Below are 27,795 nucleotides of genomic sequence, written 5' to 3'. Positions count from 1 at the left end.
GAGACCCATCACATATATTACATTTCGGCTTGTTTCTACATTCAGAGAATAAATAACCTCTTTTGAGGCAAGCAAAGCACAATCTTAAATATTTAACTCTGTCCCTTCTACTATCAATGGTTTTGAAAGTCTTACAATCGCGAAAGGCATGGTTCGATGAGCAAAACACACAATTATTGTAAGGACTACTATTACTAGGTTTACTGTTACTTGGTTGTGCTCTCTGCACGTTTTGCATATTTGAGGGAATCACTTTAGAATAGTTACCCTGATCCCGTTTTCTCTTATTAGAATTCTCACTTTCGTAACAAAATTCCATTAATTCACAAACATATTTCAAACCTGAGGAAATTTGCTTTAAATCAAGAGACATACTATTATGTTTATTAGCTATAGCCTTACGTGTTTCAGGTGATAATTTCTCGCATATTGTACTAGAGAAAATGGGGTTCATGGCCTCTACATCTAAATTCAATGTGTTCATTTGTAAAATAATCTTCTCATATTCCAATTTGAACGTGTTCAAATCCTCTATTGTATGACTGGGAGGGACTAAATGCGTTAATTTGGACATAAGTCTACGTTTCAATTTTTCCTTATTATCATACTTCTTAAGGGTCTGAATAGCTACTGAATAATTGGCATTAGTGACAGGCAAACCTTCTATGGCTTTAAAGGTGTTATCCCTTAAACTAGCTCTGAGTGTAGAAAACTTAATCACATTGGAAATATCCCTACGATCGTGAACTAAACTGTTAAATATATCCCAAAATGCAAGCCATTGTTCTTCCCCACCGCTAAATTCAGGTATCTTAATTGCTGGGAGTTTAGGAGGAGGGAGAGGGTTAATGGGAGCCGAAGGAGGCAAAGTGGGCCGTTGATTTATATCTCCCGTGTCAATCTCGCTCATAGTTTTCTGTCTAGTAGCAATAGCTTTCCTTACGCATCTAGTTATTGCTCTATAACTTCTACATAACCTATCATATTCACTATCCTGTGAAATGATCGTCACATTCTGTGACCAACTATCTTCAAAACGTTGTAGACCCTCAATAAGACAACGTTCATACATTACAAGGGTCGATTTTGGTGTATCAGTATCACCAGTGCAGCTACCTGCCTCATCAAGCAAATCTTGTAAGGAAATAATTTCCCCTTCAATAACTACCCTAACCTTGGAATCCATTATCTTGTTAATAGATCAATAACAAACTTGCTCAAATATCAAAAATGTATGGCAAATTATCTAAACCTGATTGAAAATATAACTAATCTTATTCATAGGACGAATAACATTCACTGAATGATAGATAATTTGACCACGTGCTCTTCATCACTTCACAAAATACATCTGGTCACGAAAACCTAAGTTCAAAATGGCTACGAAATTCAACAAGAATTTCTTCACAGAGTAATCACTAAATACGAACAATAATGTTCCATAAACAATAGATTACTTGGCAAAACACTCCAAGTAATTCAATACCTTACCCTGCTCACCAAATAACTTTGGACACGTGTCAGCTATACTATAATGACTTTAAAGCCAACCATCACCAACGTGAACTTTATCGCAAATTATCTTTAACATCCAAAAAAATCCTTTGTGAATCGTTATGGCATCCGGTTCGTTCGAAGGACCAAAGCAAAATACTGTGAAACTTTAAAAATTTTAGGGCCACATTCGGTACAATTTCGTTCAACCTTAAGCCCTCTTGCACTAGCTTTGAATGAGACCAAGTTACAGTGCTGAGTTTACTAACTTAAATATACCATGAAGTCAAGAAACATTGCATTTTTATCCAACAAAAGTGCAGTTAAGAAACAATCAACTATATTTCCTGCACCAATTCTTTTTGGGTGATGCCACACGGGTTCACAAATACGCATTTAAAAGTTTAACACATATAATTAATATTTAAAGAACACAACAATCATCAAAGTTACGTTAAGAAGCAAGAAAACATTAACACGTTACTGCAAAAATTAACAAAACGTTACGTTACTTCGATAGAGGAAAACATAAATGGCCAAAAAGGGATTTCAGAATATTCTTATGAAGAAGTTACTGCATGGCGACGACAATTCACGAGGTGATGGGACTGGATTCTACAAGAACTTCTTCTTTTACTTGCCTTCCTGGAGTTAGCTGCTAAACAGACAGAGCTTCACCTTTACACCCTAGAAGAAAACTCGGGAAGAGTATATTGCATAACACAGTTGTCACATCTACAAAATTACAGGGTTACGTAACAAAGCATCAATTTAAAAACAAACATTAAGTGCTTTAATCGTAACCCAACATACAAAAAAAAAGGGTTTCGTCCAGAAGGCAAGCTTAAATCACTGGCATGTGCCCTTACAATAAGAAAATAATATATATATTCTCCACAGGAAGAAGTTTGACAACACTGTAATGATACATCATCTAATTTTATATAGATGGACAAGATTTGCAAAAAAGGTGGATTATTACTTTGAATATCAATGTACTAATTTATACCAACTCATTGCTATAGTTAATATAATAAAAACTTCTGTGGAGCAAAAATAATCATAACGTATTTTCATAGAAACTGGGAAATACATCAAAATAAGTATTCAAAAAAAACTAGGAAATTTTATGCAAGGGGAATAAATGGCAATTTTTTACACCGTAAGCCTTACCAGGTCAACTTGACATGGGGAAGTCTGTGTCGTAAGGAAGGTCATTCCATCTTTAGGCCTGCCATAGCCGAAATAGCTGGTTTTCTTTTATTACTTCGGAAAGTCAAGATTCTTCCATTTTCGGCTATTGCTGGCTACCTCTTAGCACTTTGCAGTACATTTTTCTATCTTCCCAAAAATTTCTAATTGTATGATCTTCTTTGACTTGTTACGTTCCCTCGGGCTCCCTCGTGATATATGTCGGAAGTTCTAATGTTAAGATAATTGGTTAGGTGTTTTATTTCTTTGTTTCAGCTTTAGCTGCAGATTAAAAGAAAAAAAAAATTATGTGCGAGCTTCAGGAAGTTTCCTAGGCGGGAAATGATAAGTATTTTTCTTCTTCCGGAAGTCGTGGCCGAGACTAAAACTCTGCTTCGTTCGTTTAAGGTTCTTTATCTGCAAGTGTTCGGTTCCGGCATCAGCGGGGATGTCTTTATGTCCGATGCGAATATTTATCAAAGGTTGATAAACTCCGTCCGCTTCTGTGTACACTTCTTGTCTCACCGCGGAATCCTTCCCGTGTGCTGTCAAAGATGCTATTAGTTATTTTCGGAGAAAGGGTTCCTGGTTCCTGGTTCATAAGCGCTCACTACGCGAACACAGTTGCGGGCACACTTCACGATTCTTGTGTGGTGCGAGGTTTATGCCCTTGAACGCAATTTGATTTGACGTGACATTTTATTTAGTATTTAACAGTTTTTTTCATTACACCACAGTATTCGGAGTACAGTATGTCCACTTCATCTTCCTTTCTAAGGAATGGTTCAGAGTCTTCTATTCTGGAGGTAGTTTACTTGCGAGTCCGTCTTTGTTTTCTTCCTTTACTTAAGAGACTTTCAATTTGCCCCAACGCGTATAGTGGCGAATTCTCCTATCTTGGGTGTGTTCAGTTAGCTGAGGTGGTATTCTCTTAGTGCAAAGACTCGGAAGGTCATTCACTTAGTCCACGTTTAACGGCGAAGTCTATTATCTAGGGTGCACTCATTTAGCTAAGGTAGTATTCACGTAGTGCGATGATTATTAGGTTAACCAGATAGAGAAATTCCTTCTAGGCTTTAGAATCATAAGCAACAGTGATAGTATAATCACATGAACTTAAGTTTAGTACTTCTTAAGTATCCTTGTCTTTGATAGTTTCCCTACGAGAGTCCAAAGAGGTGCTCTCGTAGGTTAGCCTAGGTTGTTTCGTCGGCACTGGGATACTTCTGCGCTCATCGGCCTTTGCCACAACCTGCAGGGCAGAGGGTCATCGGCTCGGCTTACTGCCTCATTCCCTCCTTAATGGATAGGCTCTGAATAGTCACTTGGGAGATGCATCGTTCTCCTTTTTACATGAAAATTATTCTCTTAGTCCGTGTGTAGCCGCTAACCCTTCTATCGTGGGTGCGTTCATTTAGCTAAGGGGGTACTCTCTTAGTGTGGAGGTTCTTAGAGGCGGCCACTTGGAAGTCGGTGTCGGTTTTCACGACTTTCTGCCTAAAAGACATTCAGTTTTCTTCGAAGAAGAATTTCTCGCTTGGTCCCTTTACAACGACCAACTCGATCTTATAATTACGTAGTAATGTTAAGGGTGGGGTGAACTCTAGGTAATGAATGTAGTCTGAGGAAATTTGGAATTTTGGATTCTCTGTTAGTCGGGGTTCATAGTGAGAATATTAAGTTTGACATTCGTACTGTGAAGATAGGCAGATCCAGTGGACAGGTTTGGTTTCTTCAACCTCTTCTGCACAGACATCGGCGGCAATGGACGGCGAAGAACTCGAAGATCCTGCACACTCAACTCCTCCATACATGAGAGGCTACAATAGCCACATGGGAGGTTCTTAGTACCCCTCCATGCATGAGAGTGCTTTGATTAGCCACATGGGAGGTTCATTGTACCCCTCCATACATGAGAGTGCTTTGATTAGCCATATGGGACGTTCATCGTTCTCCACTAATCATGGGAGGCTGTGATTAGCCACATTGTAGATTGGGTTTTATTTTTTGCTACTCTCTATCCATGAGGAGGTTTGAATACCACATGAGAGGTAGCTCGACTCAGACCCTCCATAAATGAGAGTGCTTTGGTTAGCCACATGGGAGGTTCATCGTTCTCCACTAATCATGGGAGGCTGTGATTAGCCACATGGTAGGTTGGTTTTTATTTTGCTACTCTCTATCCATGAGGAGGTTTAAATACCACATGAGAGGTAGCTTGACTCAGACAGTACCTAGACATGAGACTGACGTCGGGGGTACTCTCTCTACAGACATTCTCACCTGTTGAGTGGGATAACCAGGTGAGGATACATTCATTTATACAGAGTAGGTGAATAATGAGTTACCTGCTTTCCCTGTTGGCAGGTCGGGCTGAATTAGATTGATCCCACCTCCACTAAATTTTGTTAATCGGGCTAATTCAGGTGTTCAGGGAGTGTATTGCAATATGAAGTTTTCATAATAAAACTAATATTGTAATACTTACTTGAACACCTGAATCATTCCCACCCTCCTCCCCACTTCAATTTGAATAGTGGATAACTCAATTGAGGATCTCGGCCTCACTCGGCCGGGGCTTGCAGCAGTGTTGCCAACGGTACTTCAGGTAACTCATTTGACAAGTTTTCCTGAAAGCGTTGGTAACGCTGACAGTTTATTACCCACTTAGTGGGTAAAAGCTATGGGGATGTAGGTGACCAGGGCTAATTCAGGTGTTCAGGTAAGTATTACAATATTAGTTTTATTATGAAAACTTCATGTTTTTTCTAATAAATAAGTTTTTTGGATTTTGTAAAATTATTATCACTGCCCACACAATATCAAAACAGATAAGAAATAAAAGCAGTAACAAATTTTTTGCATATTTGTTGTAAAATATTCACGTAAATTTACGAGAAAGAAGATTCAGTAACTTTTTTTTTACTTTTACATGCTTTTTCTAATATTTCTTTGCAATTTTCTTTGTAAAATTACAATTACAACCGACATACTATTTGTAAAAGCCAAAACAAAAAACAACAGCAACCCCTTCGTATATTTACAAGCAAATTTACAAGCATTACTGATACTGGCCTAACTCTCACATCTATATAAAAGTTGCCATTAGTGAATTTATAGCATATAGAAGTATTGGCACCATTGTTACGAATCATTACCGTAACAGTGGTGCGTAATTCTGCTTCACACTAAAGCTCAATCCATCCACCTCCCCAAACCTGTTTTACTTCACACTGAAACTCAATCCGTCCCACACTGAAGCTCAGTCCGTCCACTAAGGGTTAAGCTCTTCCTTGGGCGAGTCAGTAGAGTTGTGGCCTTGCACTTGTTAGGCCCGAGTTCGACTCTCCGACCGGGTAATGAAGAGTTAGGGGAATTTATTTCTGGTGATAGAAATTCATTTCTCGCTATAATGTGGTTCGGATTCCACAATAAGCTGTAGGTCCCGTTGCTAAGTAACCAATTTGGTTCTTAGCCACGTTAAATAAGTCAAATCCTTCGGGCCAGCCCTAGGAGAGCTGTTAATCAGCTCAGTGGTCTGGTAAAACTAACGTATACTTAACCTTTTGTTCCCCTGTGCCTTCAACGAGCTGTGCTACTACTGAGTACAGATGGACACCCAGTTACAGTGGTTCAGGTTAGGATTTTCAATCAATAATTGTAGCTGTGAAAATGTAACCCTATACCAAAATTAGGAATTATCTCAGGCAAGTGATGCAGGTACGATATTCTCGCTGGAATGCCAGGTAGAAGCACTCGTACACACAGTCTGCCACTTGCTGGTTTAGTGTACACTCCCTTGTTACCAAACTTCAACAGCCAGTTCTCTCACCAAATACTCCTACTTAGAATACTCTGGTTTGCATATTGAGTGAAAATACAAATTACTCTAGGAATGTGTGAGTTTTGCCTTATTTTCAGTAACTCATAAAGATTGTCCACACTCACATTGTTCATTAAGTGACTGGCAGGGAAAGGGAAAAATTCTGTAAGTGGGGTCCAAAGTCAGGAACCCTGAGGAAGCACCCCCTCTTATGTGTACTAGAGTTCAGGGTGAACACTATAAAAAGCTAAGGATGCATGGGCTAGGTTAGGTTACTCTAGGTAACATAAAGTTTTGATAAATAGCATTGGTGGAGAACATAAGGAAACAAGCTGTTTTGGACTCATTCCCACAGTTTTTAACATCCAAAATGGCACAGTTTTTGTACTGGATTCTGTAAAAGCAAGAGCTTGTGCAATCTCATGGCCGGTTTAATCTTGAGAAAAACATATGTATATAAGGAATTAGATAAGAATAATATCACCAGATACATAACATTCATCTCTGAGCATCAAATACAGCTCATCAGTGGGTTGGCTTTTAATTACAGCTAGTACAATAGCCCATGTTGCTACAAATTTTCATTTACATCAACCTGAACTTGTACATCATTGCATTAAATAAGGTCATAAAACAATGACTTAATATGCAAAGTACACCGTGGAGAATATTCATTATTTGTAGAACGACTACACCTTGGAGAATATTTATTATTTGTAGAACGACGACACCTTGGAGAATATTCATTATTTGTAGAACGACTGTAATGGGCGACAAATCCAAGTTGGTGTTAACCTGTAATGGTCCTATATGACAGTATTCTAACTCATCTTTAATGAACAGTAAAAAAGAAATTTAATTAATTAGAGTTTCCGCGATGCTTAAAATGAATAGGATATTTAAGTTGAATTACTGTGATGTAAATTATCAGTAACATCTAAGGCGTTGGTAGAGTAATGCACTTTATTAGTTGTACAGTTTGGTAGCTCCAACGGAGATTGGTAGTTTGCAATATATGTATTGCTATGTTAATTGAATTCTGCATAAATACAAAAAATAAATGTTCTTTCCTCCGAGTATCAAACTTGTGAAATTCTCGTGAACTATAAGTGACATTGCAGTACAATATTGGGACGTTTCTGCCTACGCCGTTCTTTCACTAAGTTGCACTCACTAGTGGTTATCAGTTAAGGAAAGGAGAATGACAAGATGTGCGAGATTGGGTAGCTCTGGCTTCCCTTCAAAACGCATAAATCTTTCGCCTTTTACTAAAGATTTCCGTGGAGGGGAGCAACTCAATGAGTCTGTAAACCAGTTTTTACTGCGGTCTACCCCAAGTAGACCCTATAAGATTCTATAGTGCAACATCTTGAGAAGTATAGGACTCACACAATATTGTGTATGGAAATACGAGGGCCCCACAGTAACTGTCGACTCTTGCTTCCTAGTATCGAATATGATTTTCACAAAATCCCAATTAATCAGGATACAGTTACTGTATAGTCTAACTATAACGCATTCGTGTTGTAAAAAGTTTTGGTTGAAAAGCCACGATCTCTCACGAAACAGTTGGGTGAATAGTTCATTTAAAATGGAAGTTAATCAAGAATCTAAAACTAGGCTATCAAAATGTATTCCTTAAAAGTTTAACTTTTTATAGAATATTTTATCTGTGACTCGTAATAACCATGTTATTTAAATAGAGTTGGCACAGACGTGGATATACCTACGCATTTATCATGGATGATCCTACCTTACCATGCAGTATGACAAGCCAATTTAACCTCTCTCTCTCTCTCTCTCTCTCTCTCTCTCTCTCTCTCTCTCTCTCTCTCTCTCAACATCAACTTGAACTTCTACATAATCGCACTTAATAAGGTCATAAAACAATGACTTAATATACAAAGTATGCCGTGGAGAATATTCATTATTTGTAGAACGACTGTAATGGGCGACAAAACCAAGTTAGTGTTAACCTGTAATGGTCCCATATGACAATATTCTAACGCATCATTAATGAACAGTAAAAAAGAAATTTAGTTAATTAGAGTTTCCGTGATACTTAAAATGAATAGGATATTTAAGTTGAATTACTGCGATGTAAATTATCAGCAACATCTAAGGCGTTGGTAGAGTAATGCACTCTATTATTAGTTTGCAATAAATGTATTGCTCTGTTAATTGAATTCTGCATAAATACAAAAAATAAATGTTCTTTCCTCCGAGTATCAAACTTGTGAAATTCTCGTGAACTATAAGTGACGTTGCAGTACAATATTGAGACGTTTCTGCCTATGCCGTTCTTTCACCAAGCTGCACTCACTAGTGGTTATCAGTCAAGGAAAGGAGAATGACAAGATGTGTGAGATTAGGTAGCTCTGGCTTCCCTTCAAAACGCATAAATCTTTCGCCTTTTACTAAAGATTTCCGTGGAGGGGAGCAACTCAATGAGTCTGTAAACCAGTTTTTACTGCGGTCTACCCCAAGTAGACCCTATAAGATTCTATAGTGCAACATCTTGAGAAGTATAGCAATATTGTGTATGGAAATACGAGGGCCCCACAGTAACTGTCGACTCTCTTGCTTCACGTATCGAATATGATTTCCACAAATTCCCAATTAATTAGGATACAATTACTGTATAGTCTAACTACAACGCATTCGTGTTGCTGTTGTAAAAAGTTTTAGTTGAAAAGCCACGATCTCTCACGAAACAATTGGGTGAATAGTTCATTTAAAATGAAAAGTTAACCAAGAATCTAAAACTAGGTTATCAAAATGTATTCCTTAAAAGTTTAACTTTTTATAGAATATTTTATCCAAGGTCTATAGATTAAAGATGTCTTCTCAACCCCGACCCAAAATATGACTGTTCTGCGCAGGTACAGACCGTGACGTAGGCCGGACCTATAGGTGCGGCCTTGACCATTTCCACCCAAACATACCAAAGTACAGTGCGCGATGATCAGAGGACTTACGACTTCCTGGAAACAAATTATTTATTATAATTTTGGCACTAACATGAAAAAAGATCTCCTTTTTAAATCGATTATTCAGGTTGAGAACGCCGGGTTTCCTGTAGTAGCCATGGTTAGTGACTTAGGAACAACAAATGTTAGTTTATGGAATTCCTTAGCCATTGATATAGATAATTCTGCATTTGTTAACCCAGTAGATGATAACAGAGAAGTACATGTGTTTGCCGATGCACCGCACCTAATAAAACTCATTAGGAATAATTTCCTTGATCATGGATTTGTGTTGTCGGGAGATAGGTTTGCTCATTGTGGTTCAGTTAGGGAGTTAATTATGAAAAGCAAAAGTGATCTACGGACAGCACATAAGCTCTCTGAAAAGCACATCAATGTAATGGGCATGCAACGCATGAATGTTAAACTAGCGGTGCAATTACTGTCCAAAACAACATACAAATGTCTTCAGTACTTCGGTAACAAAGGTTTGCTTGAAGATAAGGATTGAGAAACCACAAGTCAGTTTATTTGCCTTGTAGATATCTGGTTCGATTTATTTAACTCTCGAGTGCCCCGTGATAGGAAACCATCAAGAAATGCCTATGGGATGAATCTGGACTTACAAAATAAAACGTTGCATGATATGATTCGGGTGTCTAAAGAAATGAAAGCGATTAAAAGCAATAGGCTCTACCCTTTCCAAAAAGGCTTAATTTAATCATGCAATTCATTAATGAAGCTGCTGAGAATGGTCAAAGATAAATTTCAAATATCATATATTCTGACTTATAGGCTAAATCAAGATGGTCTTGAACAGTTTTTTGGCTGCATAAGGCAGATGGCTGCATGTCATCAACACCCATCACCCGTTGCATTTAAGCACCGAATCAGAGCCCACATTCTAGGCAAAGAGAGCAAACTGTTAGGATCAAACTGCAACGTTGAAAGTTGCAATAGTGATATGATGACATCAACCTCATTTTCCAGCTTTCCTGTTGAAGAAAGGACATCCTATGTAGATGAAGAAACTTCTATCCAAAAAGGGCTAATCCTGTGATAAGCCTGTCGGCTATGTTGTTTTTGTTTGCCAGTGGAATTTGGTAATGATTTGCAAAATGATGACAATGTAGAATTGGAAATTGAAAAAGAAGAATTAGGAAATGCGATGGAAGATGGAGGCTTACAATACGTTGGTGGTTATATAGCTCGCAAGTTTCCTGAATATGAATTCCTTGGAACTGCAGCGACGAAGGAGATGGCTCGTGGATTGGTGCCGTAAGTGCAAGAGATGGAACGCTGTTGCAACCAAGCGAGGAATTTTTGTGCATTTAAAAACGATAGAAAAAATGTTTCTCTGTTATCGCGGGAAAAAATATTTAAAACAGGGAAAAGGCGCGACAGATAAACTGACTGATTTAATTAGCGAGTGTTTTAAAAGCAATAACATCACATTACCATACGAAGTTATTAAATTTTTGTTAGATGTCGTACATTCTTTAGAAGTCGTGTTTTGAACAAAAGTATTAGTTCATCAAGAAAAGCGCAAAATAAAATGAAAAAGCTCGCAGCGTGATATAGAACATAATTGAAGCATATACTTTGTATACATCATTATTTATTTTATAAATTTAAACTGTCTAATGCTCAACAAATTTCAGTTATTTACATCATCAAATATGTGTTTGGTTGTTTTAATGTAATAAAGTTATGTATTTGTAATCTTACTTTTATTTTCCTAAAAGAATAAAATATAAATCTCTAAAAAGATGAAAAAAAACAAAGCAGAAAGAATAGTTCCTTTATTTTCTTATGGAAGTTCCACAGCTTACTCAGGCACGGCATGGTCTGAGTGACGTCACCGCTCTGACCCACCACAACTCCCACCATTCGGCTACCTGCGCACTACGGTGGCCTGAGAAGACCTCTTTTTTCTATAGACCTTGATTTTATCTGTGACTCGTAATAACCATGTTATTTAAATAGAGTTGGCACAGACGTGGATATACCTACGCATTTATCATGGATGATCCTACCTTACCATGCAGTATGACAAGCCAATTTAACCATTCTCTCTCTCTCTCTCTCTCTCTCTGTCAAATACATACATTTAATATAAGAAATAGTCTTCATTCCGAAAAGTCTATTATTGCACATGTAACAAGCTTGATAATTCTCCGAGAATTAGAGAGAAGTATATTCTTCTTAATAGAGAAAAAACCTTGCATTAAAATTTTTCTTGAACCATAACAAGCATTAAAACACTAGAAATGAGAATAATGATGTGTAAATTAGATGTACACGGGTGCACATTTACTGTACATTCCTTCGAGTATCGAACTCATAAAATTCTCGTGAATCACGAACGACGTTACTGTACTGGGACGTCACTGCGTGTGCCATTCTTGTACTAAGCTAGAGTCGTTGGTGGTTTTCAGTCAAGGAAATGAGACTGACGAGATTTTGTGATTGGGTAGCTCTGGCTTCCCTTCAAAACGCATAAATCTTTCGCCTTTTACTAAAGATTTCCGTGGAGGGGAGCAACTCAATGAGTCTGTAAACCAGTTTTTACTGCGGTCTACCCCAAGTAGACCCTATAAGATTCTATAGTGCAACAGCTAGAGAAGTAAAGTAAGGCCTATTCAATATTGTGTATGGAAATAGGAAGGCCCCACAGTAACTGTCGTCTCTCTGGTTATAGTATACTCTGAAATGGTTTCCACTGAAATTCCCAATTAATTAGGATGAAATTGTAATCTAGCCCATTCGTATTGCTGTTCTAAGAGCGTTTTGGTGAATAGTTCCTTTAATATGAAAAGTTAATAAAGAAATCTGAAACTTGGTTGCAAAAAGTAAACCTTAAAAGTATGTTATCTATAACTTGTAATAACCATGATATTTAGATAGATTTGGCATGGATGTCGATATACTTATTTATTTATCATGGGTAATCCTACCTTACCATCCAGCATGACAAGCCAATTTAACCATTCTCTCTCTCTCTCTCTCTCTCTCTCTCTCTCTCTCTCTCTCTCTCTCTCTCTCTCTCTCTCTCACATACACACACATTTAATATAAGAGTTTGTTTTCATTCTGAGAAATCTGTGTCAGACCTTTGACAAGCTTGGCAATTCTCTGACAATTAGATAGAAGTTTATTTTTCTTATATATAAGTAAAAAGCCCTGCATTAGAATTTTTCTCGAACCATAGCAAGCATTAAACGCTAGAAAGAGAGTATTGATGTGTAAACTAGATATATACACAGCTGCACATGTACTGTACATTCTATACTATTTTAGTCTTCATTAGAGGATTCCAAATTCTTGACAAAGGAATCCATGAGATGTTCTGTTGTAGGCCTGCTGTGTGCTTCAGTATCCTTTGCTTGGCAGGATTTTCACTGGTTTTAAAAGCCATTCATGAATTTTGTTTTCAGCCATGGTGGGAGCGAAGTGAATTTTGCAGCATGGTAAAGATTAAAGAGCTTGTGTATGTACATCGACCTTGGAAATCAATTACTGTAGTGTAATCCTAAAGAGGAGTTTTCTTTGCAAGAGGAGAGAATTTTTTAAGCTGACAAAAGTGCTTACCCCCCTTTGACCATCACCACGATTGGTGTGACTATGTACTGTAGTTCTTTTTCATCAGTTCTTAATCATGGATCCATGGTGAAAAAAAACACGGCTACATTCATCCTGTAATTGCTAAATAACCCCCTTTGCAGAAAACTTCAGCATCAGTCGCTATGTGTACTTTGAGAAGGCCACTCAGTATAGTGCTGGCGCCCTGTATATACAGTTAAGTAAGGATGGTATAGAGTGACATACTGGCTGGGTGTTGTCTGGTTTATTGGTGGTTCCTTACTGAATGAATGTACAGAATCTTTAAAGTTGTTATTGGCTGGTGCGAGCCACACAGTAGTATCTACATTCAGACAGGGCAAAACAGAGGTAATGTTTCGGACATCAGTGTTTGTCGGCAGACAAACAGATGGCGATTGTGAGAGACATAATAAACGTACAGTGATAAAACATATCTCAATGGAAAGGCCAGGAAATTCCACATATGGCCAATTGCATGAGATTCAAGAAAGATTAATGAATACAATGCAGTAGCATACATACAGCTTGATACAGAAGATTCGGTGGAACATTATGAGTACATGATTAGAATGCTTGCATGGCAATGCAAGTAGTGGTGATTGTACATAAATCGAGACAACAATGGTTAGGGAGAAACAGACGGAAATGTTGTATAGTAGAAGTTGTGTTCCTTGAGAGAGAGAAAATGGGATTCCCTTGTTTTTGTCTTGGTCCCTCCGGTGGGTGAAGCACACACACGTGTGCTCAAAAGAGACTGTGATCGGCACGATGAGGTCTCGTGAATTCTCCCAGGCAAGGCGTCAATGAGGAAATTGTCTTGCTGACAATTGGAATGGGCACGAAGGGCTTGGGCTTGGGACGGGTAGGAGGCTGAAGGGTGGCGCCAGCCCGCAGGAACTCGAGGAGGACGGTAGTGGGTTGAAGGATGACGTCGGCTGATCCTTCGGTAGCCAGCTCGAAGGGGACGGCAGTAGGCTGAAGGATGACGTCAGCTGGTCCTTCGTTGGTCAGGTCGTCCAGTACGAGTTCGGGGGCGGCAGCAGGCTGCCTGGAGGAGGCGTCCAGAGTTCCTGTGGTGGGGCGCGTCATCTTGGAAGGTCGGACATCTACTGAGGAACAGCAGGGAGGCGGCGAAGGGTTCATTGGCGCGTGGGTCGTCATCTTGGGTCAGACTTCTGCCATCGGCTCCTTCAGGTTGTAAGAGACCCATCCGTCGCACCATTTCACATATATCATGCTACTGCATTGTATTCATTAATCTGGCTTGAATCTCATGCAATTGGCCATATGTAGAATTTTCTGGCCTTTCCATTGATGTATGTTTTAACACTGTACGTTTATTATGTCTCTCAATATCGCCATGTGTTTGTCTGCCGACAAACACAGATGTCTGAATCTTTACCTCTGTTTTGCTCTGTCTGTGTGTAGATGCTACGTTGCAGCCCGCACAGGCCAATAACATCTTCGCAGATTCTGTACATTCATTCAGTAAGGAACCACCAATAAACCAGTCAACACCCAGCCAGTATGTCACTCAATCCCATCCTTACACTGGTGACCCCGGAGTGACCCGAAGGATCCAGCCGACCCAAGATGACGACCCATGCGCCAACAGACCCTTCACCGCCACCACTTTTCCCGCCGTTCCCGAGCTCTAAGTAGATGTCCGACCCTCCGAGACGACCCACCCCACCACCGGAGCCCTGGGCACCTCCTCCAGGAAACCTGAAGCTGCCCCCAAACTCGTACCGGACGAGCTGACCAACGAAGGACCAGCCGACGTCATCCTTCAGCCTGCTGCCGCCCCCCTCGAGATGGCTACCAAAGGATCAGCCGCCATCATCCTTCAGCCCTCGAGCCAGCTACCGAAGGATCAGCCACCGTCATCCTTCAGCCATCCTCCTCCAGCTGGCTACCGAAGGATCATCCGACGTCGCCCTTCAACACGCTACCGTCCTCATCTAGTTCCTTCAGCCTCCTACCCGCCCCTAGCCCAAGCCCTTCGAGCCAATTACAATTGTCAGCAAGACGATTTCCGCATCAATGCCTTGCTTGGGGGGGGGAGTATTGTAAGAGACCTATCCATCGCATCGACCCATGGTGGTCTCTTCCAAACACACACGTGTGATGGGAGGGACTGGCAGGAGTTGGTGTCGAGGAGACGCTTGCCACCGACGTCGACTGCCAGCCCGAAGTGGGCGAGGAAATCCGCACCCAGGAGCGGGGTCCTTACATCCGCGACGATGAATTTCCACGTATATCTCCAGCCAAGGATGGAGATTGACAGGAGCCTCGTGCCGTAGGAGAGGATGGGGGACCCGTTGGCGGCCATCAGGAAGGCAGCTGGGTCCGGCGGGTGCTTGCGGTCCTTCCCGGAGATGGTGTCGCGGATGTAGAAGCCTAATGGTTTTGGGCTCCTGGGTTCCTCTGCTGCCATGGCACCCTGTTCTGTTGGCCGCCGCCTCCCCCGCTTTTTGGATGGGCAAATGAGCAAGGGGGTTGGCAGTTCCGGGCTTCCTTGCCGTACTGCTGGTGGTAGTAGCAAGGGCCCGGTGGGTTCTTCTTGTGATGATATGCTGGCCACCTTTTGGTGACGACACTTATCTCCTCCTTTGCGCCCTCCTCCCATCTGTTGCACCAACTGATGGCGGTCTCTTCCAGGGTCACTCTGGTGTCATCAGTGTAAGGATGGTATAGAGTGACATACTGGCTGGGTGTTGTCTGGTTTATTGGTGGTTCCTTACTGAATGAATGTACAGAATCTTTGAAGTTGTTATTGGCTGGTGCGAGCCGCAAAGTAGTTTCTACACACAGACAGGGCAAATCAGAGGTAATGTTTCAGACATCTGTGTTTGTCGGCAGACAAAGAGATGACGATTGTGAGAGACATAATAAACGTACAGTGATAAAACATATCTCAATGGAAAGGCCAGGAAATTCCACATGTGGCCAATTGCATGAGATTCGAGACAGATTAATGAATACAATGCAGTATACAGTTTGATACAGTAGATTCGGTGGAACATTGAGTACATGATTAGAATGCTTGCATGGCAATGAAAGTAGTGGTGATTGTACATGAATCGAGACAACAATGCTTAGGGAGAAACAGACGGAAATATTGTATGGTAGAAGTTTTGTTCCTTGAGAGTGAGAAAACGGGATGCTCTTGTTTTTGTCTTAGTTCCTCCGGTGGATGAAGCGCACACAAGTGTGCTCAAAAGAGACCGCGATCGGCGCAATGAGGTCTCTTACAGTTACACTGCTCCTCGTTCGTGGTAATTCTCTCTTGCTTCTTGGATATTAAGGTCCATTCAGTCCAATGCCACTCCCTTATATAACTAGCACAAAAATTTGCTTTACAGTCGCCCTTTATCATGTAACCATGCAGATAGTGTACTGTAATACGTTTTTGTACTAAACCGGTCACTCCACTTGCCATTTCAAGTCTTCCAGTCATTGTCAGAAAACCAAAATTGTGTAGCCTCTGTCTTTTAAAAAGCAATTAAAGGCCATGGCTTTTTGCTGGTATTTAAAGTCCCAGCTAATAGCTTTCTTTTGGGGTTTCACAGTAGGGAGGGATGTAACCTGCAATGGGATGTGATCATATGTATCTCAGATTAGTGTAGGAAGGTTAGTTTACTAATCATCCCTGGAACTGTCCTTGGAACATTTTCATGTTTTATAACTACATGGTGATCGTTCCTTTCAGTGCATATGAGCCGTATTTTATGTTTTTGGCCAGTATACGGTACTTCTATATGCATTTCTTACCTTTCTCACCACTCTTGTTTTTAGTTTTCTTCCACCCAAAACCTCAATTTCTCATTAGGCTCCTCCACAATTGTTGAATACAGGAAGGGGAGGAATAGGCAAAATGAGTGAATTGTATATATTACTGTATGTATATGCATTCTATACTTCATGGATATTGTCTGTTGCTAATGCATGCACATGAATCTGCACTCCCCACATGCACATGACTACTCTTCCTGCTCCTCTTGGCGCGAGATGTACGCCTTGCAGAGCCTCTCTGTTTATACCTGTTTGCTGTATAGAATGAAGCAACCTATGACTCTGGATATTATTCCTCCATCCCTGCAGTCTTCAGTCTTCTCCTACACCACATCACATATCACCATGGTGCAGTGACTAAACCATCCAGGATTTCAAGGGAACGCCGAACCCAGCATTTTAAGGGAATGCTGAATCCAGCATTCAAATTGAGTCGCCATTACCCCTCGATTGCTCGTGGATATTCTTCGATCACATGTGAATCTTACAGTGTTGGTGTGGTGTTTCTGCAGGACCTTACAGTGTTGGTGTGGTGTTTCTGCAGGACCTTACAGTGTTTGTGCAATGTATGTGAAGTGCCAGTGCAGGGTAATATTAGCGCTTTGATTTTAGTGGGCTGTACTTCTCTTGTGCCCTTCCCCAGCCACGCAGTAGGATCCCATTACCCCCACCCAGCTACGGAGCCCAAGGCACATCCACCCTCCCTCATCATTAAGCACACACTGCCGACTTTTCTCAAGTCAACCGTCAAGGCGAGTTGCCGAACCCTTTTGACCGCCCACCCCCAGGAACCCTCCCAGACCCACTCCACTCTACCCTGCCTGCCAGTGCTCTCTTGTCACACAGTGGAATTATTTACAGTAACTTTTATAATTAAAACTGTAGAAATTCTCCCTCATATTTCTCTTCTTCTTTTAAACCGTGTATGACACTGCATGAAAACGGTTCGTAATGGCTTCTAACTCACATCAAGACGAACCTGGGGATATACAACACGACCAGGACCCTGAGGGCCACCAGTGGCCTTCGCACCCAGTCTCTCCAACAGACTGTCGAACCCCACCAGGTTTTACAATGCCTTTGCTCTCACCACACCTGACTTTACTGCCTCCCACAGCTCCAAATGCAGAGTTAAGGCTCCTCATCAGATACCTTGAGGAATCTCAACAGGCTGAGTTGGCTGCTCATCGGAGAGAGGAACAATGGTGGAGAGAAGAGGAACAACGTTGTCACGAAGAGGATCTACCCCGCCAAGAGGACAACTTAAGAAGAGAGGAGGAAGCTCAGTGTCTCACCACCCTGTTGCAGCTACTTACAGTCAACCCTGCCCAGCAGCAAGCAACACCAGCAGACCCGCAACAACTTCCTACACAATCCTCAGTGCCATTGCCCACCCAACACCCACCCCCACAGAAGTGCCATCGCCCACCCAACAACCACCACCACAGAAGGCCATTGCCCAGACCCGCTGCTCTTACGTCCTGATGCCTCATACCAGGTGTTTAGGGAATGGCGTAGACACTGGGATGACTACAGCATGATGGTGGATCTAGGGGCATTGCCTACCAGGAAGCAGTTAATACAACTTTGTATGTGCCTTAGCCTGGAGAGACAAAGGATAATGGAACACACACTCAACATACCACCAGACATGGATCGGAGTGTGGACAAGGTCTTGAATGTTCTCCAGGAACATATTTACCCTTAAACGCCGACTGGACGTATCGTATGTCGACTAAAATTGTCTGTTGGGTGCCGAGTGGATGTACGGTACGTCGACTACAAAATGTTTTAAATATTCGCAGAAAAATAATTATAGGCCTAGTTTGCGAAAGGTTTTAAATCACGCGCTTTGAGGGATGCTGGGAGTTCACGGATCACGCTGTTGTTTTGTTTACAAGCGTCACCTAGCCGCGCATGCGCCAATTTCTTCCTTCTAGCACTACAAAGCATCAGCGGCGCATCGTCCTAGAGCGATTTCTTGACGCATTCGTGTTTTGCAGAACTTTTGCGAGTGCTAGCATATTTGTGACGCAACAGGAAGTTTGCAGAGATGTCCCAACGTTGTCAGGACCGTGAAAGGCGCGTATTGTCTGTCGGTAGTGAGCGTGTGAGGCGAGTTTTAGATTGGAATGCTGGAGAGGGACCAAGCACCCAAGGTGACCCAGCTTTTCAACGCCATGTTGTGCGGCCACGTGTGGCCAAAGGAGACCAAGGACCACATCCCGTGCCTTTTACGACCCCTAGGAAGCATCGGGGTGTCCTGAGGGGCATCCATAAGCATTTAGGAGGCCTCCAACAAAAGGACATTGATGAGTACTTGTTGGAGCTCGATCGAGAGCAGGTGGAAAGTCCTTATTTTGATGGCAGTTGGTCATCTAGTGATGAGGACATCACGCCCGATGTCAGTGATGACGAGTATTTGCCCCCAATGTCCGTACGGGAGCCACAGGAGGAAAGTGAACTGGAGTTTAGTGGTTTCAGTGCGTATGAGGGAGAGTCTGAGGAGGAGGAGGAGGCACCGATTGTGGCTGGTGGGGACGAAACAGAAAGTGATGGTGAAAGTGAGGGAGATGGGCCAGTGGGGAGGGTGGGAGTGGGAAGTCGTGCCCACGTACGGACCCGTAAAAGGTCGCAACATCGTGGCAGCTTGGGTGAAGGCCGTTCGTCCGAAAGTGATGAGGGGTGGTTGGAGGACCCCACCCCATCTAACATGCACCCTTTCACGGCAGCACCTGGACTGACCGTCCCTGTGCCTCTCACTGCACTGGGGTTCATTCAGCTCTTCCTGACGTGGGAATTGCTGGAATACCTCGTTGCAGAGACGGCGGATTACTCTCGGTACTGCCGTGAGGAACTGCAGACGACGTTGTCGTATCGCTGGCGGGGCTGCAACCTCACGGACATGGCGCATTTTTTGGGGCTCCACATTTTTTTTGGAATGATGCTTGCTGCTGACGTCAGGCAATATTGGAGGCAGAATTTTTTTTTAAGTGCGCCCAATGTGCCCAGCATTATGCCCCGTGATAGTTTCCTGGCGTTGGACAGGTATTTCAGCGCCTTCAACCGAAGGGCCATACCCCAGAATAACCCCGACCGCCTCATCTTAGTCCGCCCAGTGTTGGACTACATTCGTGAACGGTGCCAGTTTCTCGTGGTTCCTTCCAAGAACCTTTCTTTGGATGGGGGGATGATGCCATACAGAGGGTGTCTAAGTATAAAAGTGTACAACCCCAAGAAGCCAAAGAAATATGGTGTGAAGTTATTTTTTATTACGGAATCCAACACTGGATACATCGTGGACTTCTCGGTGTATTCTGGGGTCTTCTCCACTGCATGACACTGTCTTCTGTCTTGTAGATCGTTTCCGTAACCAGGGATACCACCTGGCCCAGGAACTGTATGAAGCAGGTGTGCACGTCAGTGGTACCCTTCGGTTGGTGCGTGGGGCCCCGAATGTCCTCAAGAGGTTTGCTAGCCAGCCGCAACATCTGGCAAGAGGAGAGACAGAGTGGCGGCAGAAGGGAGATGTCTTCGTCATCTGTTGGAAGGGGGTCCGACTCGTGCCCATGATTACGATGAGTCATGAGCCCATCCAAGAAGAGATCGTTCAGCAGAAGAAGACACGTCGGCAGGGCCGAGTTACGTATGAGGAGTTTCGTGTCCAACGGCCTTCTGTCATCGGGCACTACAATAGGCACATGGGAGGAGTTGATCTCTTTGATCAACTCATCCAGTATTATCCCTTCGCCAGGAGAACCAGGAGGTGGACACAGAAGCTCCTCAAATACCTCCTTCAGTTGGCCCTCCAGAATGCCTACATCCTCTACTGTGGGTACAATTCGGACACCTGGAGGTTGTCCCACATCCAATTTCTCGAGGTGGCCGGGAATGCCCTCAAACTTTAATCCAGAGGAGTGGCCTTCCAACACCGCCCCCCTGCCCCGAGCTCCAGATCTGCCCCAAGAGGATAGGGCAGATGTCGCTAGGAGGGCAAACCTCGGTCTTCCTGCTCCTGCCAACGCCGCCCCTGCTGCCACCGCTCTTGATGATGCTGCCCCTGCTGATGCCTCCCCTGCTGCCGCCGCCCTTGATGCTGCCGCCGCCCTCCCTCACATTCCAATGTCCCGTCAGGTACTGGACCCTGTGTGTCGGTTGCAGGCAGGGGATCACACACTGGAGCTCCTAGAAGGGCGTAAGCAGAAATGGTGCTGGGTGTGCCATATGAATGGCAGAAGAGACACCTGGTACGTCTGTCGCACTTGCAAGGTAGCACTTTGTAGGTTCGGGGAGTGTGACCGCAAGTACCACTCTGCGGTCGTATATTGGAGTGCGCCTACCCGAGGGACACTGGAGGGCGCAGCGGACCGCCCCATCTGCAGTAAGGGCGTGCGTCTCCCTCCTCCACCTGTGCCTCGTCATGTCGAGAGGAAAAAAATGCAAGACTCTTCAGTGGAGGAGGGAGAAAACAAGAACAGAATGAAGAGTCAGGATTACGAGTGAGTATTCTGCATTGATTTTATATTTAGTTTTATATTTATTACAAGTTTTTATATATCTGTATTTATTGGTGTTTTGTATATTATTTCGTTTTATGCTAAAAAAAAGTTTTTCACCTGCATTCCTTTTAGTTATGTATTCGTACCAAAATAAAAAATATATATATGTGTATGTATGAATGTGTATATATATATATATATATTTGGGTCTTTTTTAGTAAGCAAAAAATCTAACATTCTAGTGATATTCAATCATTTACCTTCATTTTGCAACAAACGGAAAGTCTCTAGCACAATATTTCGATTTATGGTGAATATTTGGAAAAAAAATTTTCCTTCCCTCCGCGCGTGGTAACTGCTGAAAATCTCAGAATTTCTTGAGTCACCTTGTCGTAATTTTCGCACCGTTTTATATTAGGCGTTACATAAAGTTTTATACATGAAAATGTGTGCAATTTCATGTAGAATACAACACAAAATAACTGGTCGTTGTAGCTTTTATCAGTTTTGAAATATTTTCATATAAATCACGATAAGTGAGAAAATTTAAACCTACGGTCAACTTTGACTCGACCGAAATAGTAAAAAAATGCAATTGTAAGCTAAAACGCTTACATTCTAGTAAAATTCAATCATTTACCTTCATTTTGCAACAAACGGAAAGTCTCTAGCACAATATTTCGATTTACGGTGAATATTTGATAAAAAAAAAACTTTTTCCTTCTCTCCGCGAGCGGTAACTCGCTGAAAATATTAGAATTTCTTGAGTCACCTTGTCGTAATTTTTTGCACCGTTTTATATTAGACGTTACATAAAGTGTTATACATGAAAATGTGCGCAATTTCAATTAGAATACAACAAAAAATAACGCGTGGTTGTAGCTTTTATCAGTTTTGAAATATTTTCGTATAAATCACGATAAGTGACAAAATTTAAACCTACAGTCAACTTTGACTTGACCGAAATGGTAAAAAAACGCAATTGTAAGCTAAAACGCTTACATTCTAGTAACATTCAATCATTTGCCTTCATTATGCAACAAACGGAAAGTCTCTAGCACAATATTTCGATTTATGGTGAATATTTGAAAAAACTTTTTCATTCCCTCCGCGCGCGGTAACTGCTGAAAATCTCAGCATTTCTTGAGTCACCTTGTCGTAATTTTCGCACCGTTTTATATTAGGCGTTACATAGAGTGTTACACACGAAAATGTGCGCAATTTCATGTAGAATACAACAAAAAATAACTCGTGGTTGTAGCTTTTATCAGTTTTGAAATATTTTCATATAAATCACGATGTGACATAATTTCAACCTATGGTCAACTTTAACTCGACAGAAATGGTAAAAAAATGCAATTGTAAGCTAAAACTCTTACATTCTAGTAATATTCAATCATTTATCTTCATTTTGCAACAAACGGGAAGTCTCTAGCACAATATTTCGATTTATGGTGAATTTTTAAAAAAACCTTTTTCCTTCCCTCCGCACGCGGTAACTGCTGAAAATCTCAGCATTTCTTTAGTCACCTTGTCGTAATTTTCGCACCGTTTTATATTAGGCGTTACATAAAGTGTTATACATGAAAATGTGCACAATTGTATGTAGAATACAACAAAAAATAACTCATGGTTGTAGCTTTTATCAGTTTTGAAATATTTTCATAAAAATCCCGATAAGTGACAAAATTTCAACCTTCGGTCAACTTTAACTCGACCGAAATGGTCGAAAAATGCAATTGTAAGCCAAAACTCTTACATTCTAGTAACATTCAATCATTTACCTTCATTTTGCAACAAATGGGAAGTCTCTAGCACAATATTTAGATTTATGGTGAATTTTTAAAAAAAAAACTTTTTCCTTTCCCTCCGCTCGCGGTAACTCTGCTGAAAATCTCAGCATTTCTTGAGTCACCTTGTTGTAATTTTTGCACCGTTTTATATTAGGCGTTACATAAAGTGTTATACATGAAAATGTGCACAATATCATGTAGAATACAACAAAAAATAACTCATGGTTGTAGCTTTTATCAGTTTTGAAATATTTTCATATAAATCACGATAAATAGAAAAATTCGAACTTCTGTCAACTTTAACTCGACCGAAATGGTCGAAAAATGCAATTGTAAGCTAAAGCACTTACAGTCTAGTAATATTCAATCAATTACCTTCATTTTGTAACAAACTGGAAGTCTCTAGCACGATATGTCGATTTATGGTGAATTTTTGGAAAAAAACGAATGTTTACGTCCACGCGTTACGAATTCATGCATCATTTTGTGATATTTTCTCTGTGTTGCTTTGATCGTTTTACAATTTGTTATATACCAAAATCATTGCAATTTAGTGTACAATACAACAACAAAAAATAACTCCTTACCTTTAACCGATTTGCTCACAGCGTGATTTGTATACAATTATATATGAAATTTTTTTTTGCGCTGTCATATATTCCAATATTTATATATGATAATGATATTTTTTTTCATTTCTGATGGTTGCATGCTAAACTTCAGGCAATGACAAAAAAAGAAGCACAAAATGAACTCTTAATCTTGAAAACTAAGTGTGCTGTGATATTTTGAAAACTTTTTTTCTGCTTTGGCGCTCACTCCCGAACACCGCCGGCATACAGGAGACACTTTTGTAAATAGAGGCTCGGCGTTTAAGGGTTAAGAACATGAGGAATGAAGTTCTACAATGCAGGGACCTGCTTTCCTGCAAAAAGAGGGAATTGGAAAGCTTCAATGATTTCTAAGTCCGACTGAAGCACGCAGCAGAGGACATCTACGTCTGTCCTGGCCATTCTGTTACTTGCAAAGAGACTCAGCTGAAGATGATCACCGTTATGGAAGTCAGGGACGAGGAGCTCACCCAGAAACTCATTGCCCTGGATGCTGCAGCTCCATTGGTCACCATGGTCAACAAATGTCACTCCTATGAGGCCACACAGACAGCCACCAACACCATATGTGCCCCTCCTTTTAAACTGCGTGCTGTATCTACTTACAAGAAAACCAAAAGACATGGCAGCAAAGGTGCTACTGCCCACCCAACCCCTAACAGAGACACTTCATGCCTTTCCTGCACAAGGAAGCACGGCTCTGCAGAAAATTGCCCAGCCACCGACAGTGTATGTGGAAATTGTAGCAGCAAGGGACACTGGTGCAGGACCCCAAAGTGCCCTGCCAACAAGGCCACATGCAGACACTGTGGTTGAGTGGGCCACTACAACAAGTGTTATGACAGCAGATGAGCGCCAAGCAAGGTGCCCCACCCAATGCCACGCCCCCTCCTAACAAGTCCTCCAACTGTCGCAAGGTCGAGGCCCTTTCCACAACAACTTGCCCCTCGCCATCGCCCATATCCCTCGCTCTCACCTACAGGGATGAGACATCTAAGATTATGATGCTGCCTAACACAGAAGCTGATATATCAGTGATGGGCCCCCAGCACTTGGAAGTTCTTAGCATTCCCAGGACTGAGCTACAGCCTCCTGCCATGTCAGTGACCCTCATGGCAGATGGGTCAAAGATGACACCAGCTTTAGGTACCTTTAAGGCCACCCTGTCATTGACCAAGCTGTCCTGCCTCGCCATGATTCAAGTCCATGAAGGTGTTCAGTTGCCACTCCTGTCTTATGCACTCTGCAAGGAGTTGGCCACCATCCCGCCAGGCTTTCCGTGGCCCATCCTACAGGTCACCCACGTTAACCAATGTAAGGAGCCAACATGACCCCTGCTGAGGCCCGAGAATATTTCCTACAAGCCTTCCAGGATGTGCTCATGTCTAAGGAAGACCTTAAAGCAGCTCCATGAAGGCCGATGGCAGGCCCTCCCATGAAAATTCACCTCAAGGAGGACACGGTCCCATTCGCCATCCACACCCTACGGTAGATCCCCTACGTTTTCCGTGAACCTCTCAAGAATGAACTAGACTCCATGGTCCAGCAGAGAATTAATAAGCCTTGTGGAGATAAACCATCGGAATGGTGCCACCCTCTAGTCGTCGTCCCAAAGTCCAAGAGAGTTCGCATCACGGTGGATCTCACCAAGTTGAGGACACAAGTCTCCCGACCAGCTCACCCTTCGCCCATGCCCTTAACTGCTGTCTGTGCTGTCGACTCCACCGCCAAGTTCTTCACCACCGCGGACACTCTACACGAGTAGCAGATGAAGCTAGCAGAAGAGGACCTCCACCTCACCACTTTTATTATGCCTTATGGACGCTTCCAGTATTGCTGGGGACCCATGGGCTTCGTTGTCACCAGCGATGCCTATTGCTACTGCTGTGACCTGGCTCTTCATGGCATGAAGAAGTGTGTCAAGGTTTTTGATGACATTCTCATCTTTGACGATGACCTAGTGACACACTACCACAGGATCCTTGAACTGCTCACCCACTGCCGCAAACACGGCATCGCTCTCAGCAGAGACAAGTTCACAGTGGCAGAGACCTGAGTGAATGTCTGTGGCTCCACTCTTTCTGAAGAAGGAATTGCTGCTGATCCAGGATGAGTTGCTACTCTACAAGACTTCCCAACACTGTACAACCTGACGGACCTATGGACACTGGACCATGACCAGGCCTTCAAACGCATGAAGCAAGCACTCTCAAGCCTGCCTGTTCTTGCATATTTTGACCCAACCCTGCTGACCATTCTCCAGACTGATGCATCTCATCTCTATGGGATAGGCTACGCCCTCCTCCATGACCATGGCTCTGGATGTCTCCGAGTAGTCAAATGTGGATCCCACTTTCTTGCAGACGCCAAGATGAGGTATGCGATGATTGAACTGGAGTTGCTTGCAGTATCTTGGGCCCTCATAAAGTGCCGCCTATACCTCAAAGGACTGCCAGCCTTCACTCTGCAAACCAACCATGTTCATTGGTGCCCATCATCAACAGCTACACACTGGACATGGTCGAAAACCCACGGTTTCAGCGAATGAAGGAGCGCGTGTCGCAATACCAATTTACTGCGGTGTGGTGCGCTGGCAAGTCTCTATGCATCCCAGATGCACTCTCCCATGTGCCAGTGAGCTACCCGACCTCTGAGGATATGACTGGCTGTGCTGAGGTAACAGCACACGTCAGGTCCGTCATCAATGCTGCAACAGCTTCCCAGGATGAGGGTGCCCCAACCATCGACACCGATCACACCCTGCAGGACATGTCAATAATAGCACAGGCTGACCCCACCTATGTTCGCCTTCATAGTTGCATCAGTTCCTGGTTCCCCATGAATTGGTATGACCTGCACGCCTCCCTACCACCATACTGGAAGCTGCAAGAAGCCTTCTCTACTAATGGCAACCTCATGCTCTATGGAGTAAGAATACTGGCACCTGCAGCTCTATGTCGCCAGACTCCACGACAGCCACCAAGGTGTCGAGGCTACCAAACGTCGGGCTCAACAAACCGTCTTCTGGCCTAGGATAGACTTGGACATCGCCACCTGCGAGACCTGCCAGCTCCTGCGTCCCAGCCAACAGCAGGGAGCCCCTTCACAATGATGACCACCCATCAAGGCCCTTTGAGTCGGTATCGGCGGACTTCTTCCAGGTAGTGGGAAAGTCCTTTCTTGTGGTCACCAGCCACCTCTCCGGCCAGGCTGTGGTTGTCCCTTGCAAGGGCAACACCACTGCCTCCTTGCCCATGTGGCACTTCTGCCGCTACTTCAGAGAGGTGGGTGTTCCCTGCGCCTACGCACTGATGGAGGACGACAGTTTACCAGCAAAGAATTCGCAGACTTCACAGACGATTATTTTTACTGATTTCAATTTATGTAATTCTTGTTCCCCCATTTATGTCAGGTGGTTTTGTTTTTGTACTGACTCTTGCAATGCTCTTCCTGAAACTGCTGTAACATTGTTTACTTTGATTTTTGTTGCTGACTCATTTTTGTATAAATATGGATTTTATAGGTTGTACCTGACTCGCTGTATATTATGTATTGTAAATAAATTAATTTTAAGGTCACTTTTTGGTTTTGTTCTGCTCCTCCCTCCTTTATTTGTCACCTCTCGTCAGTCATTTCAGCCCAATTGCTTGTTTCTGTAAAGAACCTGTTGATCTCGAGAGGCAAGATCAACACATACACATACACATATATATAATATATATACAGTATATTATATATATATATATATATATATATATATATATATATATATATATATTGTAAAGAGTAGCGCCAAAATCCGCTAGGAAACTGTTCTCCTTCCCTGCTTTGGGTTGGTTTGAACCTTTGAAGGTCGGGGTATAGGGGCTCAGAGAATATAATAGTTTGGGGACAGTAAACTGGCTTTGCACTGTTTTCTTTGGTACAGGGAAAGAAAATCGTTTTCTATGATATCCGGGTCGGCGACCTGGGTCAGGACATCGCCCCCCCTACCCCTGTCCAGAAGCAATAAAAGGT

General features: G+C 42.5%; 1 protein-coding gene and 3 non-coding genes across 4 annotated transcripts in view; all 4 read left to right on the top strand.

The window, feature by feature from the left end:
- Positions 1-27,795, top strand: part of BORCS5 (BLOC-1 related complex subunit 5) — a 352,792-nt gene that overhangs the window by 48,680 nt on the left and 276,317 nt on the right. The gene's annotated exons all lie outside the window — the stretch shown is intronic.
- Positions 7,733-7,853, top strand: LOC136831831 (U5 spliceosomal RNA). The gene has a single exon (XR_010850974.1). It is a non-coding gene; the product is annotated as a U5 spliceosomal RNA (small nuclear RNA).
- Positions 8,882-9,002, top strand: LOC136831887 (U5 spliceosomal RNA). The gene has a single exon (XR_010851019.1). It is a non-coding gene; the product is annotated as a U5 spliceosomal RNA (small nuclear RNA).
- On the top strand, positions 11,952-12,072 carry LOC136831886 (U5 spliceosomal RNA). Its single transcript, XR_010851018.1, has one exon. It is a non-coding gene; the product is annotated as a U5 spliceosomal RNA (small nuclear RNA).

This window comes from Macrobrachium rosenbergii, chromosome 48 (genome assembly GCF_040412425.1).
Source record: "Macrobrachium rosenbergii isolate ZJJX-2024 chromosome 48, ASM4041242v1, whole genome shotgun sequence".
NCBI classification, from domain to species: Eukaryota; Metazoa; Arthropoda; class Malacostraca; order Decapoda; family Palaemonidae; genus Macrobrachium; species Macrobrachium rosenbergii.
This window is presented reverse-complemented; position numbering and strand designations above follow the sequence as displayed.